Raw genomic sequence first — 15503 nt, forward strand, 5'->3', positions numbered from 1 at the left:
ATTCCATTCCATGCCACTCCATTCCATTCCATTCCATTAGATTCCATTCCATTCCATTCCTTTCCATTTCATTCCAGTCCATTCCACTCGGGATTATTCTATTCCATTCCATTCCAGTCCATTCCATTCCACTCCACTCCACTTGACTCCACTCCACTCCACTCCACTCCGGATGATTCCATTCCATTCCATTCCATTCCATTCCATACCATTCCATTCCATTCCATTCCATTCCACTCCACTCCACTCCACTCCACTCCATTGCATTCTGCTCTTCTCGGGTTGATTCCTTTCCATTGTTTTCCATTCCATTCCATTCCATTCCATTCCATTCCATTAGATTCCATTGCATTACATTCCATTCCATTCCATTCTACTCGGGTTGATTCAATTCTATTCTAATCCGTTCCCTTCCGTTCCGTTCTACTCAGTTTGATTCAATTCCATTCTATTCCATTCCATTCCATTCCATTCTATTCCATTCCATTCCATTCCATTACATTACAATCTGTTCAATTCCATTCCGTTCCATTCCAGTCCATTCTATTTGGTTTGATTCCATTCCATTCCATTCCATTCCATTCCATTCCACTCCACTCCACTCCACTGCACTCCACTCCACTCCACTCCACTCCACTCCACTCCACTCCACTCCATTCCCTTCCATTCCATTCGGGTTGATTCCATTCCATTCCATTCAATTCCATTCCATTCCATTCCATTCCATTAGATTCCATTGCATTACATTCCATTGCATTCCATTCCATTCCATTCCATTAGATTCGATTGTATTCCATTCAATTGCATTCCATTCCATTCCATTCCGTTCCATTCCATTCCATTCCATTGCATTCCGTTCCGTTCCATTCCATTCCATGCCATTCCATTCCATTAGATTCCATTCAATTCCATTCCATTCCATTCCATTAGATTCCATTCCATTCCATTCCACTACTGTCCATTCCACTCGGGATGATTCCATTCCATTCCATTCCATTCCATACCATTCCATTCCATTCCATTCCACTCCACTCCACTCCACTCCACTCCACTCCATTACATTCCGCTCTTCTCGGGTTGATTCCATTCCATTCCTTTCCATTCCATTCCATTCTATTCCATTCCATTCCATTCCTTTCCATTCTACTCGGGTTGATTCAATTCTATTCTATTCCGTACCGTTCCATTTCACTACGTTCCATTCCGTTCTACTCGGTTTGATTCAATTCCATTCTATTTCATTCCATTCCATTCCTTTCCATTCCATTCCATTGCATTCCATTCTACTTGGATTGATTCAATTCTATTCTAATCCATTCCGTTCCGTTCCATTCCGTTCCGTTCCGCTCTACTCAGTTTGATTCAATTCCATTCTATTCCATTCCATTCCATTCGATTCCATTCCATTCCATTCCGTTCAATTCCATTCCGTTCCATTCCAGTCCGTTCTAATCTGGCTGATTCCATTCCATTCCATTCCATTCCATTCCATTCCATTCCATTCCATTCCATTCCATTCCTTTCCATTACATTGCATTCCATTCCTTTCTTGTCAGGTTGATTCCATTCCATTCCATGAGATTCCATTGCATTTCATTCCATTGCATTCCATTGCATTCCATTCCATTCCATTCCATTCATTGCCATGCCATGCCATGCCATGCCATGCCATTCCATACCATTGCATTCCATTCCATTCCATGCCACTCCATTCCATTCCATTCCATTAGATTCCATTCCATTCCATTCCTTTCAATTCCATTCCAGTCCATTCCACTCGGGATGATTCTATTCCATTCCATTCCAGTCCATTCCATTCCACTTCACTCCACTTGACTCCACTCCACTCCACTCCACTCTGGATGATTCCATTCCATTCCATTCCATACCATTCCATTCCATTCCATTCCACTCCACTCTACTCCACTCCACTCCACTCCACTCCACTCCACTCCTCTCCACTCCACTCCACTCCATTCCCTTCCATTCCATACCATTCCATTCCATTCCATTCCACTCCACTCTACTCCACTCCACTCCACTCCACTCCACTCCACTCCACTCCATTCCCTTCCATTCCATTCGGGTTGATTCCATTCCATTCCATTCAATTCCATTCCATTCCATTCCACTCCATTAGATTCCATTGCATTACATTCCATTGCATTCCATTCCATTCCATTCCATTCCATTCCATTCCATTCCATTAGATTCGACTGTATTCCATTCAATTGCATTCCATTGCATTCCATTCCATTCCATTGTTTTCCATTCCATTCCATTCCATTCCATTCCATTGCATTCCGTTCCGTTCCATTCCATTCCATTCCATTCCATTCCATTCCATTCCATGCCATTCCATTCCATTAGATTCCATTCCATTCCATTCCATTCCATTAGATTCCATTCCATTCCATTCCATTCCATTACATCACATTACAGTCCATTCCACTCGGGATGATTCCATTCCATTCCATTCCATTCCATTCCATTCCATTCCATTCCATTCCATTCCACTCCACTCCATTCCATTCCATTCCATTCCACTCCACTCCACTCCACTCCACTCCATTGCATTCCGCTCTTCTCGGGTTGATTCCATTCCATTCCTTTCCATTCCATTCCATTCTATTCCATTCCATTCCATTCCTTTCCATTCTACTTCGGTTGATTCAATTCTATTCTATTCCGTTCCGTTCCATTCCATTACGTTCCGTTCCGTTCTACTCGGTTTGATTCAATTCCATTCTATTTCATTCCATTCTATTCCTTTCCATTCCATTGCATTGCATTCCATTCTACTTGGGTTGATTCAATTCTATTCTAATCCATTCCGTTCCGTTCCATTCCGTTCCGTTCCGTTCTACTCAGTTTGATTGAATTCCATTCTATTCCATTCCATTCCATTCCATTCCATTCCATTCCATTCCATTCCATTCCATTCAATTCCATTCCGTTCCATTCCAGTCCTTTCTAATCTGGCTGATTCCATTCCATTCCATTCCATTCCATTCCATTCCATTCCATTCCATTCCATTCCTTTCTTGTCGGGTTGATTCCATTCCATCCCGTTCCATTCCATTAGATTCCATTACATTACATTCCATTGCATTCCATTGCGTTCCATTGCATTCCATTCCATTCCATTCCATTCCATTCCATTCCATTGCATTCCATTCCATTGCATTCCATTCCATTCCATTCCATTCCATTCCATTCCATTCCATTCCATTCCATTCCATTCCATTCCGGTTGATTCCATTCCATTCCGTTCCATTCCATTCCATTCCATTCCATTCCATTAGATTCCATTGCCTTACATTCCATTGCATTCCATTCGATTCCATTCCATTAGATTCCATTGTATTCCATAAAATTTCATTCCATTCCATTCCATTGCATTCCATTCCACTGCATTCCATTCCATTCCATTCCTTTCCATTCCATTCCATTGCATTCCTTTCCATTCCATTCCAGTCCATTCCACTCGCGATGATTCCATTCCATTCCTTTCCATTCCACTCCACTCCACTCCACTCCACTCCGGATGATTCCGGTCCATTCCATTCCATTCCATAGCATTCCATTCCATTCCATTCCATTCCACTCCACTTCACTCCACTCCATTATATTCTGCTCTTCTCGGGTTGATTCCATTCCATTCCTTTCCATTCCATTCCATTCCATTCCATTCCATTCCATTCCATTCCATTCCATTCCATTCCATTCGTTTCCATTCTACTCGGGTTGATTCAATTCTTTTCTATTCCTTTCCGTTCCATTCCATTACTTTCCATTCCATTCTGCTCGGTTTGATTCAATTCCATTCTATTCCATTCCATTCCATTCCATTCCATTCGATTCCATTCCATTCCATTCGGTTCAATTCCATTCCTTTCCGTTCCAGTCTGATCTAATCTGGTTGATTCCATTCCATTCTATTCCATTCCATTCCATTCCATTCCTTTCCATTACTTTGCACTCCATTCCTTTCTTGTCGGGTTGATTCCATTCCATTCCATTCCATTCCATTCCATTCCATTCCATTCCATTCCACTCCACTCCACTCCACTCCACTCCACTCCACTCCGGTTGATTCAATTCTATTCTGTTCCGTTCCATTCCATTCCATTCCATTACGTTCTGTTCCGTTGTACTCGGTTTGATTCAATTCCATTCTATTTCATTCCATTCCATTCCTTTCCATTCCATTCCATTGCATTCCATTCTACTTGGGTTGATTCAATTCTATTCTAATCCATTCCGTTCCGTTCCATTCCGTTCCGTTCCGTTCTACTCAGTTTGATTGAATTCCATTCTATTCCATTCCATTCCATTCGATTCCATTCTATTCCATTCCGTTCAATTCCATTCCGTTCCATTCCAGTCCGTTCTAATCTGGCTGATTCCATTCCATTCCATTCCATTCCCTTCCATTCCATTCCATTCCTTTCGATTACATTGCATTCCATTCCTTTCTTGTCGGGTTGATTCCATTCCATTCCGTTCCATTCCATTAGATTCCATTGCATTACATTCCATTGCATTCCATTGCATTCCATTCCATTCCATTCCATTCCATTCCATTGCATTCCATTCCATTCCATTCCATTCCATTCCATTCCATTCCATGCCAGTTGATTCCATTCCATTCCATTCGATTCCATTCCATTCCATTCCATTCCATTAGATTCCATTGCATTACATTCCATTGCATTCCATTCGATTCCATTCCTTTAGATTCCATTGTATTCCATAAAATTTCATTCCATTCCATTCCATTGCATTCCAATCCATTCCATTCCATTCCATTCCATTCCTTTCCATTCCATTCCATTCCATTCCATTCCATTCCATTCCATTCCAGTCCATTCCACTCGCGATGATTCCATTCCATTCCATTCCATTCCACTCCACTCCACTCCAATCCACTCCACTCCTGATGATTCCGGTCCATTCCATTCCATAACATTCCATTACATTCCATTCCATTCCATTCCACTCCATTCCACTCCACTTCACTCCACTCCATTGTATTCCGCTCTTCTCGGGTTGATTCCATTCCATTCCTTTCCATTCCATTCCATTCCATTCCATTCCATTCCATTCCATTCGTTTCCATTCTACTCGGGTTGATTCAATTCTATTCTATTCCTTTCCTTTCCATTCCATTACGTTCCGTTCCATTCTGCTCGGTTTGATTCAATTCCATTCTATTTCATTCCATTCCATTCCTTTCCATTCCATTCCATTTCATTCCATTCTACTCGGGTTGATTTAATTATGTTCTAATCCGTTCCGTTCCGTTCCATTCCGTTCCGTTCCGTTCTACTCAGTTTGATTCAATTCCATTCTATTCCATTCCATTCCATTCGATTCCATTCCATTCCATTCCGTTCAATTCCATTCCGTTCCATTCTAGTCCGTTCTAATCAGGTTGATTCCATTCCACTCTATTCCATTCCATTCCATTCCATTCCTTTCCATTACATTGCACTCCATTCCTTTCTTGTCAGGTTGATTCCATGCCATTCCATTCCATTCCATTCCATTCCATTCCACTCCACTCCACTCCACTCCACTCCACTCCACTCCGGATGATTCCATTTCATTCCATTCCATTCCATTTCATTCCACTCCACTCCACTCCACTCCACTCCACTCAATTCTATTCCATTCCTTTCCATTCTACTCAGGTTGATTCAATTCTATTCTATTCCGTTCTATTCCATTACGTTCCATTCCGTTCTACTTGGTTTGATTCAATTCCATTCAATTCCATTCCATTCCTTTCCATTCCATTCCCTTCTACTCGTGTTGATTCAATTCTATTCTAGTCCGTTCCCTTCCGTTCCGTTCTACTCAGTTTGATTCAATTCCATTCTATTCCATTCCATTCCATTCCATTCCATTCCATTACATTGCATTCCATTCCATTCCATTCTGTTCAATTCCATTCCGTTCCATTCCAGTCCGTTCTAATCGGGTTGATTCCATTCCATTCCTTTCCATTCCACTCCACTCCACTCCACTCTGGATGATTCCAGTCCATTCCATTCCATTCCATAGCATTCCATTCCATTCCATTCCATTCCATTCCATTCCATTCCACTCCACTCCACTCCACTCCACTCCACTCCACTCCACTCCGGATGATTCCATTCCATTCCATTCCATTCCATTCCATTCGTTTCCATTCTACTCGGGTTGATTCAATTCTATTCTATTCCTTTCCATTCCATTCCATTACGCCCCGTTCCATTCTGCTCGGTTTGATTCAATTCCATTCTATTTCATTCCATTCCATTCCTTTCCATTCCATTCCATTGCATTCCATTCTACTCGGGTTGATTTAATTCTATTATAATCCGTTCCGTTCCGTTCCATTCCGTTCCATTCCGTTCTACTCAGTTTGATTCAATTCCATTCTATTCCATTCCATTTCATTCCATTCCATTCCATTCCATTCCATTCCATTCCATTCCTTTCCATTCCGTTCAATTCCATTCCGTTCCATTCCAGTCCGTTCTAATCTGGTTGATTCCATTCCATTCTATTCCATTCCATTCCATTCCATTCCTTTCCATTACATTGCACTCCATTCCTTTCTTCTCGGGTTGATTCCATTCCATTCCATTCCATTCCATTCCATTCCATTCCATTCCACTCCACTCCACTCCACTCCACTCCACTTCACTCCACTCCTCTCCACTCCACTCGGGTTGATTCCATTCCATTCCATTCAATTCCATTCCATTCCATTAGACTCCATTGCATTCCATTCCATTCCATTCCATTCCATTCCATTCCGTTAGATTCCATTCCATTCCATTCAATTGCATTCCATTCCATTCAATTGCATTCCATTCCATTCCATTCCATTGCATTCCATTCCATTCCATTCAATTGCATTCCATTCCATTCCATTCCATTCCATTGCATTCCATTCCATTTCATGCCATTCCATTCCATTCCATTCCATTCCATTGCATTCCATCCATTCCATGCCATTCCATTCCATTCCATTCCATTAGATTCCATTCCATTCCATTTTCTTCCATTCCAGTCCATTCCACTCGGGATGATTCCATTCCATTCCACTCCATTCCATTCCACTCCACTCCACTCCACTACACTCCACTCCACTCCACTCCACTCCACTAGGGATGATTCCATTCCATTCCATTCCATTCCATACCATTCCATTCCATTCCACTCCACTCCACTCCACTCCACTCCACTCCACTCCATTGCTTTCCGCTCTTCTCGGGTTGATTCCATTCCATTGCTTTCCATTCCATTGCATTCCATTCCATTCCATTCCATTCCATTCCATTCCATTCCATTCCATTCCATTGCATTCCATTCCATTCCATTCCATTCCATTGCATTCCATTCCATTCCATTCCATTCCATTCCATTGCATTCCATTCCGTTCCATTCCATTCCATTGCATTCCATTCCATTGCATTCCATTCCATTCCATTCCATTCCGTTCCATTCCATTCCATTCCATTCCACTCCACTCCACTCCACTCCACTCCACTGCATTCCGCTGTTCTCGGGTTGATTCCATTCCATTCCTTTCCATTCCATTCCATTCTATTCCATTCCATTCCATTCCTTTCCATTCTACTCGGGTTGATTTAATTGTCTTCTATTCCGTTCCGTTCCATTCCATTACGTTCGGTTCCGTTCTACTCGGTTTGTTTGAATTCCATTGTGTTTCATTCCATTCCATTCCTTTCCATTCCATTCCAATGCATTCCATTCTACTTGGGTTGATTCAATTCTATTCTAATCCGTTCCGTTCCGTACCATTCCGTTCCGTTCCGTTCTACTCAGTTTGATTCAATTCCATTCTATTCTATTCCATTCCGTTCCGTTCCGTTCCGTTCCATTCCAGTCCGTTCCATTCCAGTCCGTTCTAATTGGGTTGATTCCATTCCATTCCATTCCATTCCATTCCATTCCATTCCATTCCACTCCACTCCAGTCCACTCCACTCCACTCCACTCCACTCGACTCCACTCCACTCCATTTCCTTCCATTCCATTCGGGTTGATTCCATTCCATTCCATTCCATTCCATTCCATCCCATTAGATTCCGTTGCATTCCATTCCATTGCATTCCATTCCATACCATTCCATTAGATTCCTTTCCATTCCATTCAATTGCATTCCATTCCATTCCATTCCATGGCATTCCATTCCATTCCATTCAATTGCATTCCATTCCATTCCATTCCATTCCATTCCGTTGCATTCCATTCCATTCCATGCCATTCCATTCCATTCCATTCCATTCCATTGCATTCCATTCCATTCCATGCCATTCCATTCGATTCCATTCCATTAGATTCCATTCCATTCCATTCCCTTCCATTCCAGTCCATTCCACTCGGGATGATTCCATTCCATTCCATTACATTCCTTTCCTCTCCACTCCACTCCCCTCCACTCCACTCCACTCCACTCCACTAGGGATGACTCCATTCCATTCCATTCCATTCCATACCATTCCATTCCATTCCACTCCACTCCACTCCATTGCATTCCATTCTACTCGGGTTGATTCCATTCTATTGCTTTCCATTCCATTGCATTCCATTCCATTCCATTCCATTCCATTCCATTCCATTCCATTCCATTGCATTCCTTTGCATTCTACTCATGTTGATTCAATTCTATTCTTTTCCATTCCATTCCATTCCATTACGTTCCATTCCGTTCTACTCGGTTTGATTCAATTCTATTCTATTCCATTCCATTCCATTCCTTTTCATTCCATTCCATTGTATTCCATTCTACTCGGGTTGATTCACTTCTATTCTAATCCGCTCCGTTCCGTTCCATTCCGTTCGATTCCATTCTACTCTGTTTGATTCAATTCCATTCTATTCCATTCCATTCCATTCCATTCCGTTCCATTCAATTCCATTCCGTTCCATTCCAGTCCGTTCTAATCGGGTTGATTCCATTCCATTCCATTCCATTCCATTCCATTCCATTCTTTCCATTCCATTCCAATCCTTTCCATTACATTACATTCCATTCTTTTCTTCTCAGGTTGATTCAATTCCATACCATTGCATTCCATTCCTTTCTACTCGGGTTGATTCCATTCCATTCCATTTCATTCCATTCCATTCCATTCCATTAGATTCCATTCCATTCCATTCCATTCCATTCCATTCCATTCCATTCCATTCCATTCCATTCCATTGCATTCCTTTCTTGGCAGGTTGATTCCATTCCATTCCATTCCATTCCATTCCATTCCATTCCATTCCATTCCTTTCTACTCGGGTTGATTCCATTCCATTTCATTCCATTCCATTCCATACCATTCCATTAGATTCCTTTCCATTCCATTCAATTGCATTCCATTCCATTCCATTCCATTGCATTCCATTCCATTCCATTCAATTGCATTCCATTCCATTCCATGCCATTCCATTCCATTCCATTCCATTCCATTCCATGCCATTCCATTCCATTCCATTCCATTCCATTCCATTGCATTCCATTCCATTCCATGCCATTCCATTCCATTCCATTCCATTAGATTCCATTCCATTCCATTCCCTTCCATTCCTGTCCATTCCACTCGGGATGATTCCATTCCATTCCATTCGATTCCATTCCACTCCACTCCACTCCACTCCACTCCACTCCACTAGGGATGATTCCATTCCATTCCATTCCATTCCATACCATTCCATTCCATTCCACTCCACTCCACTCCACTCCACTCCACTCCATTGCATTCCGCTCTTCTCGGGTTGATTCCATTCCATTGCTTTCCATTCCATTGCATTCCATTCCATTCCATTCAATTCCATTGCATTCATTTGCATTCTACTCGTGTTGATTCAATTCTATTCTATTCCATTCCATTCCATTCCATTACGTTCCGTTCCGTTCTACTCGGTTTGATTCAATTCTTTTCTATTCCATTCCATTCCATTCCTTTTCATTCCATTCCATTGCATTCCATTCTACTCGGGTTGATTCACTTCTATTCTAATCCGCTCCGTTCCGTTCCATTCCGTTCGATTCCATTCTACTTTGTTTGATGCAATTCCACTCTATTCCATTCCTTTCCATTCCATTCCGTTCCATTCAATTCCATTCCGTTCCATTCCAGTCCGTTCTAATCGGGTTGATTCCATTCCATTCCATTCCATTCCATTCCATTCTTTCCATTCCATTCCAATCCTTTCCATTACATTACATTCCATTCATTTCTTCTCGGGTTGATTCAATTCCATACCATTGCATTCCATTCCTTTCTACTCGGGTTGATTCCATTCCATTCCATTATTTTATTCCATTCCATTCCATTCCATTCCATTCCATTGCATTCCATTCCATTCCGTTCCATTCCATTCCATTCCATTGCATTCCATTCCATTCCATTGCATTCCATTCCATTCCATTCCATTCCATTGCATTCCATTCCATTCCATTCCATTCCACTCCACTCCACTCCACTCCACTCCACTGCATTCCGCTGTTCTCGGGTTGATTCCATTCCATTCCTTTCCATTCCATTCCATTCTTTTCCATTCCATTCCATTCCTTTCCATTCTACTCGGGTTGATTCAATTCTCTTCTATTCCATTCCATTCCATTCCATTACGTTCGGTTCCGTTCTACTCGGTTTGATTCAATTCTTTGTATTTCATTCCATTCCATTCCTTTCCATTCCATTCCAATGCATTCCATTCTACTTGGGTTGTTTCAATTCTATTCTAATCCGTTCCGTTCCGTACCATTCCGTTCCGTTCCGTTCTACTCAGTTTGGTTCAATTCCATTCTATTCCATTCCATTCCATTCCATTCCGTTCCATTCAATTCCATTCTGTTCCATTCCATTCCGTTCTAATCTGGTTGATTCCATTCCATTCCATTCCATTCCTTTCCATTACATTGCATTCCATTCCTTTCTTGTCGGGTTGAATCCATTCCGTTCCGTTCCGTTCCGTTCCGTTCCGTTCCATTCCAGTCCGTTCCATTCCAGTCCATTCTAATTGGGTTGATTCCATTCCATTCCATTCCATTCCATTCCATTCGACTCCACTCCAGTCCACTCCACTCCACTCCACTCCTCTCCACTCCACTCCACTCCATTTCCTTCCATTCCATTCAGGTCGATTCCTTTCCATTCCATTCAATTCCATTCCATTCCATTCCATTCCATTAGATTCCATTGCATTACATTCAATTGCATTCCATTCCATTAGATTCGATTGTATTCCATTCAGTTGCATTCCATTCCATTCCATTGCATTCCATTCCATTCCGTTCCATTCCATTCCATTCCATTCCCTTCCATTCCATTCCATTGCATTCCGTTCCGTTCCATTCCATTCCATTCCATTCCATGCCATGCCATTCCATTCCATTAGATTCCATTCCTTTCCATTCCATTCCATTCCATTCCATTCCAGTCCATTCCACTCGGGATGATTCCATTCCATTCCATTCCACTCCACTCCACTCCACTCCATTGCATTCCGCTCTTCTCGGGTTGATTCCATTCCATTCCTTTCCATTCCATTCCATTCTATTCCATTCCATTCCATTCCTTTCCATTCTACTCGGGTTGATTCAATTCTATTCTATTCCGTTCCGTTCCATTCCATTACGTTCCGTTCCGTTCTACTCGGTTTGATTCAATTCCATTCTATTTCATTCCATTCCATTCCTTTCCATTCCATTCCATTGCATTCCATTCTACTTGGGTTGATTCAATTCTATTCTAATGCGTTCCGTTCCGTACCATTCCGTTCCATTCTACTCAGTTTGATTCAATTCCATTCTATTCCATTCCATTCCATTCCATTCTGTTCGATTCCATTCCATTCCATTCCGTTCAATTCCATTCCGTTCCATTCCAGTCCGTTCTAATCTGGTTGATTCCATTCCATTCCATTCCATTCCTTTCCATTCCATTCCATTCCATTCCTTTCTTGTTGGGTTGATTCCATTCCATTCCGTTCCATTCCATTCCATTCCATTCCATTCCATTCCATTCCATTCCATTCCATTCCATTCCATTCTACTCGGGTTGATTCCATTCCATTCCATTCCATTCCATTCCATTCCATTCCATTCCATTCCATTCCATTCCATTCCATTGCATTGCATTCCATTAGATTCCATTGCATTACATTCCATTGCATTCCATTCCATACCATTCCATTAGATTCCATTCCATTCCATTCAATTGCATTCCATTCCATTCCATTCCATTGCATTCCATTCCATTCCATTCAATTGCATTCCATTCCATTCCATTCCATTGCATTCCATTCCATTCCATTCAATTGCATTCCATTCCATTCCATTCCATTCTATTCCATTCCATTCCATTGCATTCCATTCCATTCCATGCCATTCCATTCCATTCCATTCCATTAGATTCCATTCCATTCCATTCCCTTCCATTCCAGTCCATTCCACTCGGGATGATTCCATTCCATTCCATTCCATTCCATTCCATTCCATTCCATTCCACTCCACTCCACTCCACTCCACTCCACTCCACTCCACTAGGGATGATTCCATTCCATTCCATTCCATTCCATACCATTCCATTCCACTCCACTCCACTCCACTCCACTCCACTCCATTGCATTCGACTCTTCTTGGGTTGATTCCATTCCATTGCTTTCCATTCCAATGCATTCCATTCCATTCCATTCCATTGCATTCCTTTGCATTCTACTCGTGTTGATTCAATTCTATTCTATTCCGTTTCGTTCCATTCCATTACGTTCCGTTCCGTTCTACTCGGTTTGATTCAATTCTATTCTATTCCATTCCATTCCTTTCCATTCCATTCCATTGCATTCCCTTCTACTTGGGTTGATTCAGTTCTATTCTAATCCGTTCCCTTCCGTACCATTCCGTTCCATTCTACTCAGTTTGATTCAATTCCATTCTATTCCATTCCATTCCATTCCATTCCATTCGATTCCATTCTATTCCATTCCGTTCAATTCCATTCTGTTCCATTTCAGTCCGTTCTAATTGGGTTGATTCCATTCCATTCCATTCTATTCCATTCCATTCCATTCCACTCCACTCCACTCCACTCCACTCCACTCCACTCCACTCCATTCCCTTCCATTCTACTCGGGTTGATTCAATTCTATTCTATTCCGTTCCGTTCCATTCCATTACGTTCCGTTCCGTTCTACTCGTTTTGATTCAATTTTATTCTATTCCATTCCATTCCATTCCTTTTCATTCCAATCCTTTGCATTCCATTCTACTCGGGTTGATTCACTTCTATTCTAATCCGCTCCGTTCTGTTCCATTCCGTTCGATTCCATTCTACTCTGTTTGATTCAATTCCATTCTATTCCATTCCATTCCATTCCATTCCACTCCATTCAATTCCATTCCGTTCCATTCCAGTCCGTTCTAATCGGGTTGATTCCATTCCATTGCATTCCATTCCATTCCATTGCATTCCATTCCATTCCATTGCATTCCATTCCATTCCATTCCATTCCATTGCATTCCATTCCATTGCATGCCATTCCATTCCATTCCGTTCCGTTCCATTCCATTCCATTCCATTCCACTCCACTCCACTCCACTCCACTGAATTCCGCTGTTCTCGGGTTGATTCCATTACATTCCTTTCCATTCCTTTCCATTCTATTCCATTCCATTCCATTCCTTTCCATTCTACTCGGGTTGATTCAATTCTCTTCTATTCCATTCCGTTCCATTCCATTACGTTCGGTTCCGTTCTACTCGGTTTGATTCAATTCCATTCTATTTCATTCCATTCCATTCCTTTCCATTGCATTCCAATGCATTCCATTCTACTTGGGTTGATTCAATTCTATTCTAATCCATTCCGTTCCGTACCATTCCGTTCCATTCCGTTCTACTCAGTTTGATTCAACTCCATTCTATTCCATTCCATTCCATTCCATTCCGTTCCATTCAATTCCATTCTGTTCCATTCCATTCCGTTCTAATCCGGTTGATTCCATTCCATTCCATTCCATTCCATTCCATTCCATTCCATTCCTTTCCATTACATTGCATTCCATTCCTTTCTTGTCGCGTTGATTCCATTTCGTTCCGTTCCTTTCCGTTCCATTCCGTTCCATTCCAGTCCGTTCCATTCCAGTCCGTTCTAATTGGGTTGATTCCACTCCATTCCATTCCATTCCACTCCATTCCATTCCATTCCATTCCATTCCATTCCATTCCATTCCATTCCACTCCACTCCACTCCAGTCCACTCCACTCCACTCCACTCCACTCCACTCCATTTCCCTCCATTCCATTCGGGTTGATTCCATTCCATTCCATTCCATTCAATTCCATTCCATTCCATTCCATTCCATTAGATTCCATTGCATTACATTCCATTGCAATCCATTCCATTCCATTCCATTAGATTCGATTGTATTCCATTCAATTGCATTCCATTCCGTTCCATTCCATTCCAATCCATTCCGTTCCATTCCATTCCATTCCATTCCATTCCATTCCATTGCATTCCGATCCGTTCCATTCCATTCCATTCCATTCCATGCCATGCCATTCCATTCCATTAGATTCCATTCCATTCCATTCCATTCCATTCCATTCCATTCCATTCCATTCCAGTCCATTCCACTCGGGATGATTCCATTCCATTCCATTCCATTCCATTCCATTCCATTCCACTCCACTCCACTCCACTCCACTCCACTCCATTGCATTCCGCTCTTCTCGGGTTGATTCCATTCCATTCCTTTCCATTCCATTCCATTCTATTCCATTCCATTCCATTCCTTTCCATTCTACTCGGGTTGATTCATTTCTACTCTATTCCATTCCGTTCCATTCCATTACGTTCCGTTCCGTTCTACTTGGTTTCATTCAATTCCATGCTATTTCATTCCATTGCATTCTTTTCCATTCCATTCCATTGCATTCCATTCTACTTGGGTTGATTCAATTCTATTCTAATCCGTTCCGTTCCGTACCATTCCGTTCCATTCCATTCTACTCAATTTGATACAATTCCATTCTATTCCATTCCATTCCATTCCATTCCGTTCGATTCCATTCCATTCCATTGCGTTCAACTCCATTCCGTTCCATTCCAGTCCGTCCTAATCTGGTTGACTCCATTCCATTCCATTCCATTCCATTCCATTCCATTCCTTTCCATTACATTGCATTCCATTTCTTTCTTGTCGGGTTGATTCCATTCCATTCCATTCCATTCCATTCCATTCCATTCCTTTCTACTCGGGTTGATTCCATTCCATTCCATTCCATTCCACTCCATTCCATTCCATTAGATTCCATTGCATTCCATTCCATTCCATTCCATTCCATTCCATTCCTTTCCATTGCATTCCATTCGATTCCATTCCATTCCATTCCGTTGCATTCCATTCCATTGCATTCCATTCCATTCCATTCCATTCCATTCCATTCCATTCCATTCCATTCCACTCCACTCCACTCCACTC

Source organism: Gorilla gorilla, chromosome 12 (genome assembly GCF_029281585.2).
Source record: "Gorilla gorilla gorilla isolate KB3781 chromosome 12, NHGRI_mGorGor1-v2.1_pri, whole genome shotgun sequence".
Classification (NCBI taxonomy): Eukaryota; Metazoa; Chordata; class Mammalia; order Primates; family Hominidae; genus Gorilla; species Gorilla gorilla.